This window comes from Podarcis raffonei, chromosome 1, assembly GCF_027172205.1.
Source record: "Podarcis raffonei isolate rPodRaf1 chromosome 1, rPodRaf1.pri, whole genome shotgun sequence".
Classification (NCBI taxonomy): domain Eukaryota; kingdom Metazoa; phylum Chordata; class Lepidosauria; order Squamata; family Lacertidae; genus Podarcis; species Podarcis raffonei.
This window is the reverse complement of record NC_070602.1, coordinates 27,994,435-28,006,774: the sequence shown is the minus strand read 5'-3', so window position 1 is coordinate 28,006,774 and position 12,340 is coordinate 27,994,435.

Genomic DNA, 12,340 nt, shown 5'->3' with positions numbered 1-12,340 from the left:
ACACAACAACTCTCCACCCATAAAAGCAGCAGGAAAATTTGACAGCACACTAACAGCAAAACATCATCACAGACCATCAAAAACCTGGGGGGAAAGGTAAGTTTTTACCTGGTGTGGAACAGATGCCAGCAAAGGTGCCAGGCGGACCTCACTGGGAGATACAAACATTTCACAGAATTGAAAAGATCCTTTCCCTTGCCATTACCCTTGGAGATTCCTTCCAAGAAGGGGGTGAAGACCCTCATATGAAGATCTATGGGAGGAATTCAATGTAGCACTAGCAATAATTCTGTCAGAATAAGATTTCAGCTTGCCAGATGGAACCATCCCACCTGTCCTCCCCTTATGTGTTGCTCTGGGGGATCTCCCATTGCCACTGAGCGAATTTGGGGTCACACAGAAGGAAGGAAGCCCCATTGCACTAGTGGAAGTCCTTGCACAGACTTGTTAGCTGAATCCTGCTCTGTGGGTCTAGGTAAGTTCATATTGGGAGAAGCATTCCAGAAGATATTGGGGTCCTGGTATGCTTGGGTAGCACCACTTGTCCCTCTGACTTTCCTCCTTTTATTTCACTCTTGTGCTGTGAGCATCCTGGGATGTGCATCACCCCTTCCCCCCTCCCCTCCACTTTCCCCCTTTTGCCGCTTCGTCCCAGAAAAACTCGGTATTTGGTCTTTGGCCTGTGATCTCGAGGCTTGTCCAAGTGCTTACCTGACAAAGGACCCTTTCACTTTATTGCCAAGAGCAGGGTCATGCTAGCCCCGCTCTGTGACCTATCTGTACAAAAGAAGCCTGTGAGTTAGCAGGATTCCACACAATCAGGAGTCCCAATCACATGGAAGCATCCATGCAGACAGCTACATGGGCTGTTTACAGAGTTTACTTGCTCATCCTTCGTCTCCCAATCCAATAATATCTTATACATTTTAGACAACACTTTAACATTACATTCCAACAGATCTCTCTCCAATTGTGATATTTGTTCCCCAAAACCTTGTTTCCTATCTTTCTTAAATACTTCGTTCAAATGATGATATTGTATCCATGTTATTAACTTTCCTGATAAATTCTTAAATTCTTTTAATTTAAACTCTTCTCCCTCCTATTTTAATAAATTTCTATAAGTTGTCCAACCTTCCATCATTTTCTTTTTCTTTACCATTATGGCTTCCAGCGGTGAGAGCCAAAGTGGTGTTTTTGTCTCCAATAATTTTTTATAGATATCCCATACTCTGTACAATTTTTTCCTAATTATATGATTTTGTGTACTTTGACCTTTTCATACCACAAATAGGTGTGCCAACCAAACATATTATCATGACCTTCTAAATCTAAGATATGTGGATTCTCCAATGTCATCCATTCCTTCAACCAACAAAGACAAGATGCTACATAGTATAATCTCATATCTGGCAGGGAGAAACCTCCGCTCTCTTTTGCATCTATCAATATTTTATATTTTATTCTCAGTTTTTTCCCTTGCCAGATATATTTAGAAATATATTTTTGCCACACACTGAAACACTTTACCTAACAGTGAAAGTTTCATTCTGTCCCAAATTTGCAAAATTATTTTAATATCTTCCCAGCTTTTAAAATAATAATCTTTATACAGATTTATATTATTTAACCATACACCTAGATACTTAAGCTTTCTTTCAATCTTTAGACCTGACACATCTTGTAATTTATTTTTACTCTCAACATTCATATTTTTTTACTATGAGTTTGATTTTGTCTTTATTAATCTTAAGACCTGCTACATCTCCCCCCCCCAAAAAAAAATTATAAATCTCTTATAATGCTTTTGGGATTGACTCTATTGGTTCTTCTACAGATATCACCACATCATCTGCAAATGCTTTTATTTATATTGTCTCTATCCCACTCTTATACCTTTAATTTCTTGATTACATCTTATTCTTTGCGCCAGTACTTCTAAAACTAATATAAACAAGGGTAACAACTGGCAGCCTTGTCTCGTTCCTTTAGTTATCCTGCAATTCTCAGTCAGGACATTATTTACTACCATTTCACCGGAGCCTTCACTGGCAATCATAAACCATAAATTAAAAACTTCTCATTAGTGAAGTGAGGGGCTGGCAGACCCAACAGACAAAGCTCTCAAGAGTGGCCTCTGGGGTAGGGGAGAGTGGGCGTTTAAAACCCTCTATTTATTAATTTTTTAAGAGAGGAGGAAAATTGACACATGCAGAGTAAACATAGTGCGGGTTTATGCTAAGAACATTTCTGCTTCAGAGCAGTTATCTCTCATTGCCAGAATAGCCCTAAGGATTAAGATGGTTTATAGGGATCAAATGCCTTGGAGATTTATTATAGCGCTGACTGTTTACCCATTCGCATTAAAATACTGAGCCAGTCTTATTTCTCTGTGTGTGTATCCCACTCTCTCTTTACACTCAGCCATTCTTTCTGCATATGCACTATCTCTCACATGCATGCATTCTCTCTCCTTCTCCTCAGAACGTTTTCTCCCTCAGCCTTCCTCGTCTGGGGACTGAATTCTTAATGGTCACTCTTACAGTGGGGGTAGAGATCAGTATCCGCAGGTTCTTCGATGCCATAGGTAGAACAGGTAGAGTCAGCAATCTGAGGCATGTCTCTCTATGCCTGGATCCAAACAGCAAATGCAAACGGGCACAAATCCTTGTCCCACACCTGGAATGAAGATGTGGAAAGACAGGAATGGTTAAAAACATTGCATTTATTAAAACAAGACAAGGAGGAGCTTGTGGCTATCACAGCTAACAAGTGTGGGCTGGTATAACCTGCACAGGCAGGTGGAAAAATCCATCTGCTGCTGGCAGCCAAAGCACCTAACACCAGCTCCATCACCCAAGCTGGTACAATGGGAAGCAAATTGCATATTTCCATAAAGAGAAGCTGCAGGCATGTGAACTGACAGGTGCCAGTTTTATCTGCCCACACTAAATACCCCACAAAAAACCAAGCAGCCAAAATAAAACCCATGGAATTGTAATTGAACTATAATGTTTCCACCATGGGGGTGATTTGTGTAGCTTTTATGTCACGGGTGTAGACCATGTAGACCCTCTAGACTAGATGAACATGAGCTTACCTTCATTGCAAAACCACACATGGTGGAGAAAGGGTGCTTCCCCCCTCCCAAAGCAGCAGCTTTTTATTTACGTCTCCTCTGCCATAATGCTTAATGCAACTAATCCAGTGACTTGACACCTTCCTCCTAAGGCCCCACCTGCACAATACAGTTCAAGCAGCACCACTTCTTCAAACAGTCATGGCTTCCCTCAAAGAGTGGCATGCTGAGAATTGTCATGAGACCCCCTATTCCCCTTGCAGAGCTCTAATTCTCAGTCAGACCCTCTTCCCAGGATGCTCTGGGAACTGTAGGGCTGTGAGGGGGTCTCCTGGCAACTCTCAGCACCCTGATCTACAGTTCACAGGACTCTTTGGGGAGGCCATGACTCTCTAATGTAGCATGACACCGCTTGAAATGTCTAGTGCTGATGCGACCATAGCGTTCCCTTGTCTCCACAATGGAAATGGAATAATAAAGGAAGGGACACGTTCTGTGCTTGGCTTGTTGAACTACGGCAGAGAGGGAAATAAAAGCAGGCGTAGGATTGCTGCCTTCTGCTGTAGCTGGGTCTGCTCTGTAATTTGCAGTTCCTGCCTCAGTTTAGCACCTCACCTGGGCACATTCCTTTTGCAGCATTGCACCTCCTACTTACTTGCTAAGCTGACTGTTTCAAACTGAGCAGTCTGTGGGGTAACGCTTGATGAAGCACTAGCATTCTCTTATATAAGGCACACGTAATACTTTCCTGCTAAGCAAGTACTGTGTTTCTGAAGCTTATCCTTTGAAAACTTGTGAGATGGGAGGCAAGCCCCTGTTGTGGTGATTTCACCGGGTAAAATGATTCAGGTGTCACTACCTACTGCAAACACCAAAAGGAATTATAGCTTAAATAAAGAGACCTGCTACAAAAGGAAGAGTTTCTCCGATTATGCATCTTCACTGAAATAGCCCAATCATCCCAATTGGATCCACATCCATGCCTCACACAGATTCAAAGAACAAACACCAGTGAGTTTACATGCTTGCTTTAAATTAAGACTGGTCCAAGGCAGAGTATTTGTCTCCATAGTATGGCTTAGCATTGTTGCTTAGCAACAGCATTCTCAACAGCCCAATTTGATGGTGGGTCGGAGCGACTTGCATGGAGACGTCCAGAAGTGGTAATTTGCATCAGAAAATATTAACATCCATTCCAATTAGGAGCAACACTTTATCTGCTGGTTTATTTATTAAAATGCTTTGCCATGGGGGAATAGAAAATAAAAAAGGGGAGAGAAAATCTTGCTGAGGGAAGGAAACTTGTGGCAGGAGAGGGTAAGCCAGGCCTGCACAGAGTGAATGCAGAGACAGCTACTGTGCAATGCCCATTTATAAATGAGAGAAAGGGATAAAATCAACCACAGGGAAGAGTGTGCATCTTGGAAATAAATTAGAATATATCACAATGGCCAAATGAGCTCACACTTCACATGTAAGGGATGAATGCAATCTTCATTTAATATGTTGTCTTCAAAACTGTGGTGCTAGGAAGTGGGGGGGGGGGGGAGCAACCATGCTGGTTCATGCTGAAAAATTAACCCTCCCACTTGATAGATAAAAACAAAGTGCTGTGCAGGGACTGAGACCAGCTCAGCTGTTTTGTGCTCAGTTTACAGCAAGAGGTATCCACGGTCAGAGGCAATGTGCTTCTGAGAAACAGTTGCTGGAAACTGCTGTTGTTGTTGTTTAGTCGTTTAGTCGTGTCCGACTCTTCGTGACCCCATGGACCAGAGCACGCCAGGCACTCCTGTCTTCCACTGCCTCCCGCAGTTTGGTCAGACTCATGCTGGTAGCTTCGAGAACATTATCCAACCATCTTGTCCTCTGTCGTCCCCTTCTCCTTGTGCCCTCCATCTTTCCCAACATCAGGGTCTTTTCCAGGGAGTCTTCTCTTCTCATGAGGTGGCCAAAGTATTGGAGCCTCAGCTTCACGATCTGTCCTTCCAGTGAGCACTCAGGGCTGATTTCCTTAAGAATGGATAGGTTTGTTCTTCTTGCAGTCCATGGGACTCTCAAGAGTCTCCTCCAGCACCACAATTCAAAAGCATCAATTCTTCGGTGATCAGCCTTCTTTATGGTCCAGCTTTCACTTCTGTACATCACTACTGGGAAAACCATAGCTTTTACTATACGGACCTTTGTTGGCAAGGTGATGTCTCTACTTTTTAAGATGCTGCCTAGGTTTGTCATTGCTAGAGGAAACTGCTAGAGGGGAGAATTCAAGTCCTGCTCACAGGCTTCCCATGGGTATCTGGCCATTGTGAGAACAGGAGGCTGGGCCATAGCCTGATCCAACAGCTTCTTCCTAAAAGGTGGACAGTAGTTTTCAAAGTTTCTTCATGGCCCTCAGTGCCTGAACCTCTCAGCAAGGGGCTCATTCTTTCATCGTGTGCATTTGAGGGAAACAGCCTGTGAGAACCTGGTACTGAGGACATGGTTCATAGTCTTTATTCAAAGAACTTAGAATGATTTATTTACATGATTTATTTATTTTTACATGATTTGTATCCCACCCTTCGCATAGGCCACAGGGAAGCCTACCATAAAAACAATAAGATTTTTACTGCTTAGAAGCCATTTTGACAAGTTAGCAGCATATTAATTAATTAATTATAATAATCACACTGTTGCCTGTGTCCCAGTTCATAATTTCTTTGGAGCAGTGGGAAGCATTCACAGCTGAGGAATTCGGATGGACTCCTACTGAAATTCCACCACATGTTTTAATGGGGACACACTTTGAATGCATAAGAACAGTGCTTTTTTTCTTTAAAAAATGTTTAGGGGTACTCTCATTTTGACTCAAGAAAATCACCATTTTATAGTTCAAATCAGGAAAACTAAATACTGTAAATGGACAAAAGTACAAAGATTCACAAAATGTTTCGGGGAATGCATACCCCCAGAAAAAAAGCACTGCATAAGAACATAAGAAGAAACATGCTGGATCAAATGAAAGGCCCATCTAGCACTGCATCCTGTTCTCTCATTGGCCAACCAGAGAGTTGCAAGTACTACTTAATTCCACTTTGGGTGTTAGCCTCTAGCTGGCATGAATTTCGGTCCCCTAGCAGTAGAGTGAGAATCCCATGGACTGCAAGAAGATCAAACCTATCCATTCTTAAGGAAATCAGCCCTGAGTGCTCACTGGAAGGACAGATCCTGAAGCTGAGGCTCCAATACTTTGGCCACCTCATGAGAAGAGAAGACTCCCTGGAAAAGACCCTGATGTTGGGAAAGATGGAGGGCACAAGGAGAAAGGGATGACAGAGGATGAGATGGACAGTGTTCTCAAAGCTACCAACTTGAGTTTGACCAAACTGCGGGAGGCAGTTGAAGACAGGGGTGCATGGCGTGCTCTGGTCCATGGGGTCACAAAGAGTTGGCCATGACTAAATGACTAAACAACAGCAGCAGCAGCAGCAGCAGCAGATTGGTAACCTTTAAAGATACTCAACAGAGCAGGGTTTTGTTCCAAGGGAGTCTACATGAGTACTTATGTGGTACAATAGATACATGCTCACTCTTTACTATAGATGGGCAGGAATTGGAGTGGGGGAGTGACATGCATTACTTACCACCAGCTGTGATGTCATAAGCATTATCCAGCAGACGGTGGCACAATAAGGTTGCATACTGTTATAGTGTTTGGTAACAGTGATCTCTGGGGAGGCTTTTTCAAAGAATGGGTTGACTTGAAGCAAAACTGGCATAACCACCAGACTGGCATATGTACAGTAGATGGTAACTGAAGAGAGACCCCATCGCCGGAGACTTCATTTCTATCATTTAAGCACCAAGCAAAGACATTTCTGTTTTCCCATAATTTTAAGAACTGATAATGTTGGCATTCTTTAACTTAAGAGCAAGTTTACCATCTATTATTTAAAGTGGACAGTTGCTGTTTTAGTTTCTTGTTTTAATTTGCTGTATGCTTTATGCTTGTTGTTTTAAATGGTAGTTTTTTAAAAAGAAAAGTTTCTTCTCTGTTGGCCACTATGGGAAGTTGGTATGGGTTGAGAATTATGTAAGTGCATAAATAAATAAATATAAAGCATGAACAAAATACAAAGGAAAATACGCATGTGTGTGTACTGCCAACTGGAAGGCAAAGACATGAGCTGTTTTGCAGAAGTAACAAGATATTGTTTGTACAAGCCCTTCAGCAGTTTATGCTGCAGGCTCTGTTCTTCCCCACAGGCCCTCAGAGGCAAAGTTAAGTGAACCTATGATGAGATTATCTGTGATGGCTCTCCTCATCCAGCTGTGACCTAACTATGAGAATACTAACCCTTTCACACACACTGCACCAAACCAAATTCCCTGAGAGGCCTGAAAAGGCAGAGCAAATTCCCATAGACCATCTCTCTAGGAAGTCCAGCATGCAGGGTTTCGTTGTTTATATTTCTGGAAACACGAAACATGATAGGATTTATGTGTGTGTGTCCTTTAATTCACTTGCGGTCTTAAAACATGTAAACTCAGGTCTTGGAACTCAACTGCTTTTATGAAAACATTTTATTTGTTCAGCTTCTAAAGTTCAAAACTGTAATCAGGGAGTTCATACGATGGCAAATAAACATTGAGAAGACCTGCCCATTCTCGTATTGTGTGCCTGGAAGCATCTACCTCTTTGGGACTAGGAAATGTATTTAATAAAGACTTGTATCTTTTCCAGTCTTAGATATTTTTGATTTTAAGGATCTGAAGGAGACTGTTCTGCTTTACAGGAGACAGAGAGAATGAGAGAGGCTCTTGTGTGCTTGATGGAAGTTTCGAATGCCACTTACCATGAACGCTTGGAGGCTGATACAGTGTCTACTTGTGTGTATACACATTTGTATACACATGTATACAAATCTCACACGTGTATACACATCTCACACGTATTCATGGAACTTTTACTTTGGTAATCTTTACTAGAGAAATTGTGCACCACAGAGTTTACTGCAGTGTAAACAATTACTCTGCAAATACCATATATCTTTGCTTATTTTGGGTGAATTAGCCCAAACTACTCAACGCCAATATTATCTTGTTGCTTAACAGAATTAGCAAGAGCCACACAATTTATGATAATAGGAGTATTTATTTACACAAAATAGCAAGCATTAAGTAAAACGGGGATGAACCACCAGTACACAGTGTTACAGATTGGGAAGAGGTAGTAAATTCAATGCAAGGTGAAACATTAGGTCACCCCAATTCACTTTCCTAAGACGAAAAAGCTAAACGTGTACAAAGATAGCGGAGAAGAGGCTAAGAGCTGGTTACTTCCTTACATGGAGTTATGAAGTGGACAATTAGAACTAAGTAGAACTAAGAGAAGGCTGAAACAACCCAGAAAGAGGGAAGTTTCACATGCAAAGACATGTGGATGATTGATGTGAGTGAGATCTGTTTAATATGAAAGGACGTGATATTGGGGGAGGAGCAATGAGAAGCAGTTTCTTGGGTTTTTACCCTGACTTAAGAGTATTCCAGGGGGTTGTTGGGTGCAAACTCCCAAAGGAAATGGTAGGTCTATAAAATGAAAGGATATTCAACAAGTTCAGGCTATGTTGGGGTGACCAAAGGTAGGCAAGCCTTCATGGAGAAACCTCAAACCAAAGTTCAATTCTACCTTAGGTTCCTAGGAATGCCCCAAATGTGGTTGAACTTCCTTTGAGTAACACTGGTGCTTGTGCTTCCCACAAGAGTCCTGACTACTCTTGAAAGTCAAAGGAGAACTTTTATTTATTTTCTTTAAAAAAAAATATATATCGCTTTGATTGCTGTAAAACCTCTAAGCAGTTTCCAAAAAGATACAATAAAACATTACAAAGGTAATAAAATAAAGCATTAGAAGGACTGATACTGCACTAAAAAAAATCTTCACGTAGATGAATATTTTAACCCATTTGGTGTCTTAAAAAGCATTGACTTTATATGAGACTTTGCTCTGGGCAAGAGGGAAGTGGCTTTAAGCCAATCAGCCCTCTGAACAGCATTGTCACACTCACACAAGCCACCCAATCAGCATTCTAAACAGCCAGTTTCTCCTGGGAAAGGGATACACTGATTGCAAATTTCCTTAATTCGCTTTTGAAGTTTGTTCACCTGCTGTTGTGTTCAGATCTGCAGTGTACTGTACTTATTAAGTGATGCTTTTATGGCTGAGCTCATGCTAGGATCAGTTGGCTCTTCTCAGTAGCAGACGTACTGCAATTCCAAATCAAGCAAAGGAGTGATTACCTTCTCAATGACTGTATCTGGTCAAGCTGAAACCGATGCAATTGATCTCATCCTGGTGTAACTATGGCATGACTCAGATCCTAACTAGCCAAAGAATCAACCAATAAATTCTTCCTGGTCTACTGCAGAGCATTTGAGTATGATCAGTGTCTGTGATATCATCTAGTTGAGGGGTCTATTACATTGTGTCATTGGCCCTACCAGTGAGATCATGTTATTTATATCCCATGAGCTAATGTTCCATAAACTCTTCTGTTAATCACACCACAGTCTCCACACCCCCGTATATAGCTAAATGATTCAGGCATCACCTCCTGCTGGCTGTTTTATGCTGCTTCTATGATTGTGTGGCTTTTAGCTTACGTATTACATAAATATTTTGCATTTACATTTTAACCACTTTTATTTTTGTAAACCGTCCTATGATTATAACTTAATGTCAGTATGAAAACACTTATACTAAATATGAAATAAAAGAAATCATCTTGTTAGCAAAATCCCAGATGTCAAGGCAGCTGAGTGCTACTCCATAAGAGAGCTGTGCTAGGGCATCTTAAAAATTGCTTCTTCTTTCTACAGACACCCTGTCGTCCACTCTTTTAACATTCTAATCTAACATGTGCATCCAAAATGGAACTGTGCACAGGGACAGGCGTATCCCAGCCTATAAAACTCCAAACAAGCCCAAGCTCCTAAATGAAGGCAATAAACCTTCAACAAAAGCAGGAAGGAGTCCCAAGTGGATATTCTGAGATTTAACCTGACCTGTGATTTGAACTTTATAGATGCCTTACCTGATAATGGACGGCACACTCTAGGTTCCTTAACTATAACTTCCCGTGTCGAGCGTTCTGAACTGTGTGCTCTCAGGTTACCATTTATGTGCTTCTATACTTTCCCATTTTACAATTTCCAACTTAATTGTCTAATATAGAGACAGAAGGCAGTTCAATAGGTTTCATCCTACCGAAGCATCGTGCCAAGAAATGGAATGTACGGTGGTACCTTGGGTTACATACGCTTCAGGTTACAGACCCTGCTAACCCAGAAATAGTACCTCGGGTTAAGAACTTTGCTTCAGGATGAGCACAGAAATCGCGCGGTGGCGGCGCGGCAGCAGTGGGATGCCCCATTAGCTAAAGTGGTGCTTCAGGTTAAGAACAGTTTCAGGTTAAGAACGGACCTCAGGAACGAATTAAGCACGTAACCAGAGGTACCACTGCAGTGTGGCACAGGACAGAAAGAGGGTGATCAATGCAAATATTGGTCTTCAGACATAATGTATCTGAGCAAATTTGTACACATCTGCCAATTTAATTTATTAAATATATATTTAGCCCACTCTTCACATAAAGATCTCAATAGTGGGCACATTTCAGTTAAAACTGCCATTTGTGAAACAGTAAAAAAACAAACCAAAAAAACAACCCACGATCTTCTCCAACATACCTCTCCCATCATCCCTTTTCTATGATAAAAAACTAAAGGGCTGAGTTTCTTCTAGTTTCTGGCTACCTTCTTTGTATTTTTAGCCACATGTAGTGGCATGGATATAGTGGCATGCTTATCAATTGCCCTGACCTTGATGTATTACGGAGATGCGTAAATATAGGGAAATAAGTTTGCCTAAGCACCCTCAAGTGTGATCGACTGCTTAATCTTCTTCCTTGTGATAGAAGTCTTACCACTTCCTAAACTCTTGGTAAAGTTTCCTGATACATATGTGTCAGAGGCTCAGGAGCAGAAGAGCAGGGGAGAGAGCAAATAGAGAGCGGAGGAGAGGAATCAGAGGGGAGCGTAGGGGAATATGACAGTGGCCCGAGAGATTCCATGAGCTTCTCCAGCGAATCAGAAGATTCCCAGGAGGGGGCGCCTATGGTAAGGGCGAGTGGAGTCCCAGGGGGGACGCTCCATAAACAAGGAACCAGAGGGGACTCCCAAAGGAGTAGCGGAGGATCAGGACCAGTTCCCCCACCAGAGCACAGTGGGGGGGAAGAGTCACATGAGTCAGGACCAGCTTCTCCTCCAGCGGGGAGAGAAGATGAGTCAGGGGTAACCACACCCCCATCGGGGAGTGGGGAAACGGAGGGAAGGCCAGGTCCAGCTAGCCTCCCCGAAAGAGGGAGCAGTGACACAAGTGTAACGGTCAGAAGGAAAGTGGGAGGCCGCGCGCGCGCGCCAAGTTCAAATGTGGAGGAGCGCGGGACAGCAGAAAACCCGGATTGGGAGCCAGGTCCTAAAGCCCGAAGGAGGGGGGGAGAAGAGTCAGGGGACTCAGCGTCAGAAGAATCTAGGAGGGCTGAAACTCCGACTAGCAGGAGGACCCAGAGAAAGAAGGAAGAGAGGAAGAGGTGGAGTAAGGCTAGAATCTTAAGCTGGTGTCAGGGGGGAGGAGATTCAGATGGGACTTCTACGGTCTGAGGTATAGACGTAGCGTTGCGCGCTGCGCGTCTGGAAATGAAACTGAACTTCAATAAAGACCTTTTTACTTGAGGAAGGAGCAGCGTTGGTCTTGTGTGAGCTGGGACCTTGGGCAGCGCTGACAGTAAGTCCCATCTCCGCTCTGCAAGCTCACGAAGATAGGCAAAGATGACTACAGAGGAGAAAGTGAAGCAACTGCAGGAGGCAGTCTCAGCGCTCTATGCAGAATTGGCTGCATCTAAGAAAAAGGAAGGAGAAACAGCTGCGCTCTGCCAGGATCTGCAAGCCAGGTGGGACAGTTGGGGAAAGGAGGGGCAGCTAGGAGCCAAACCGGAGAGAGTTGGCCTCGGGAAAAGGGGGGCCAGTATTGTAACCCACTTTGACGGGAACCTGCAGCAGTACCCTAACTTCAGAGCAGAAGTAGTTTTCGCGCTCAAATTGCTTCGGAAAGACTTTAGGGATGAGGAGGAGAAAGTGGGTTTCATAATCACTCATCTGCATGGGGAAGCTAAGTCGTGGCTGCGAACCTTATTACGCGAAAATGACCCCGCCCTCAAAGATTCA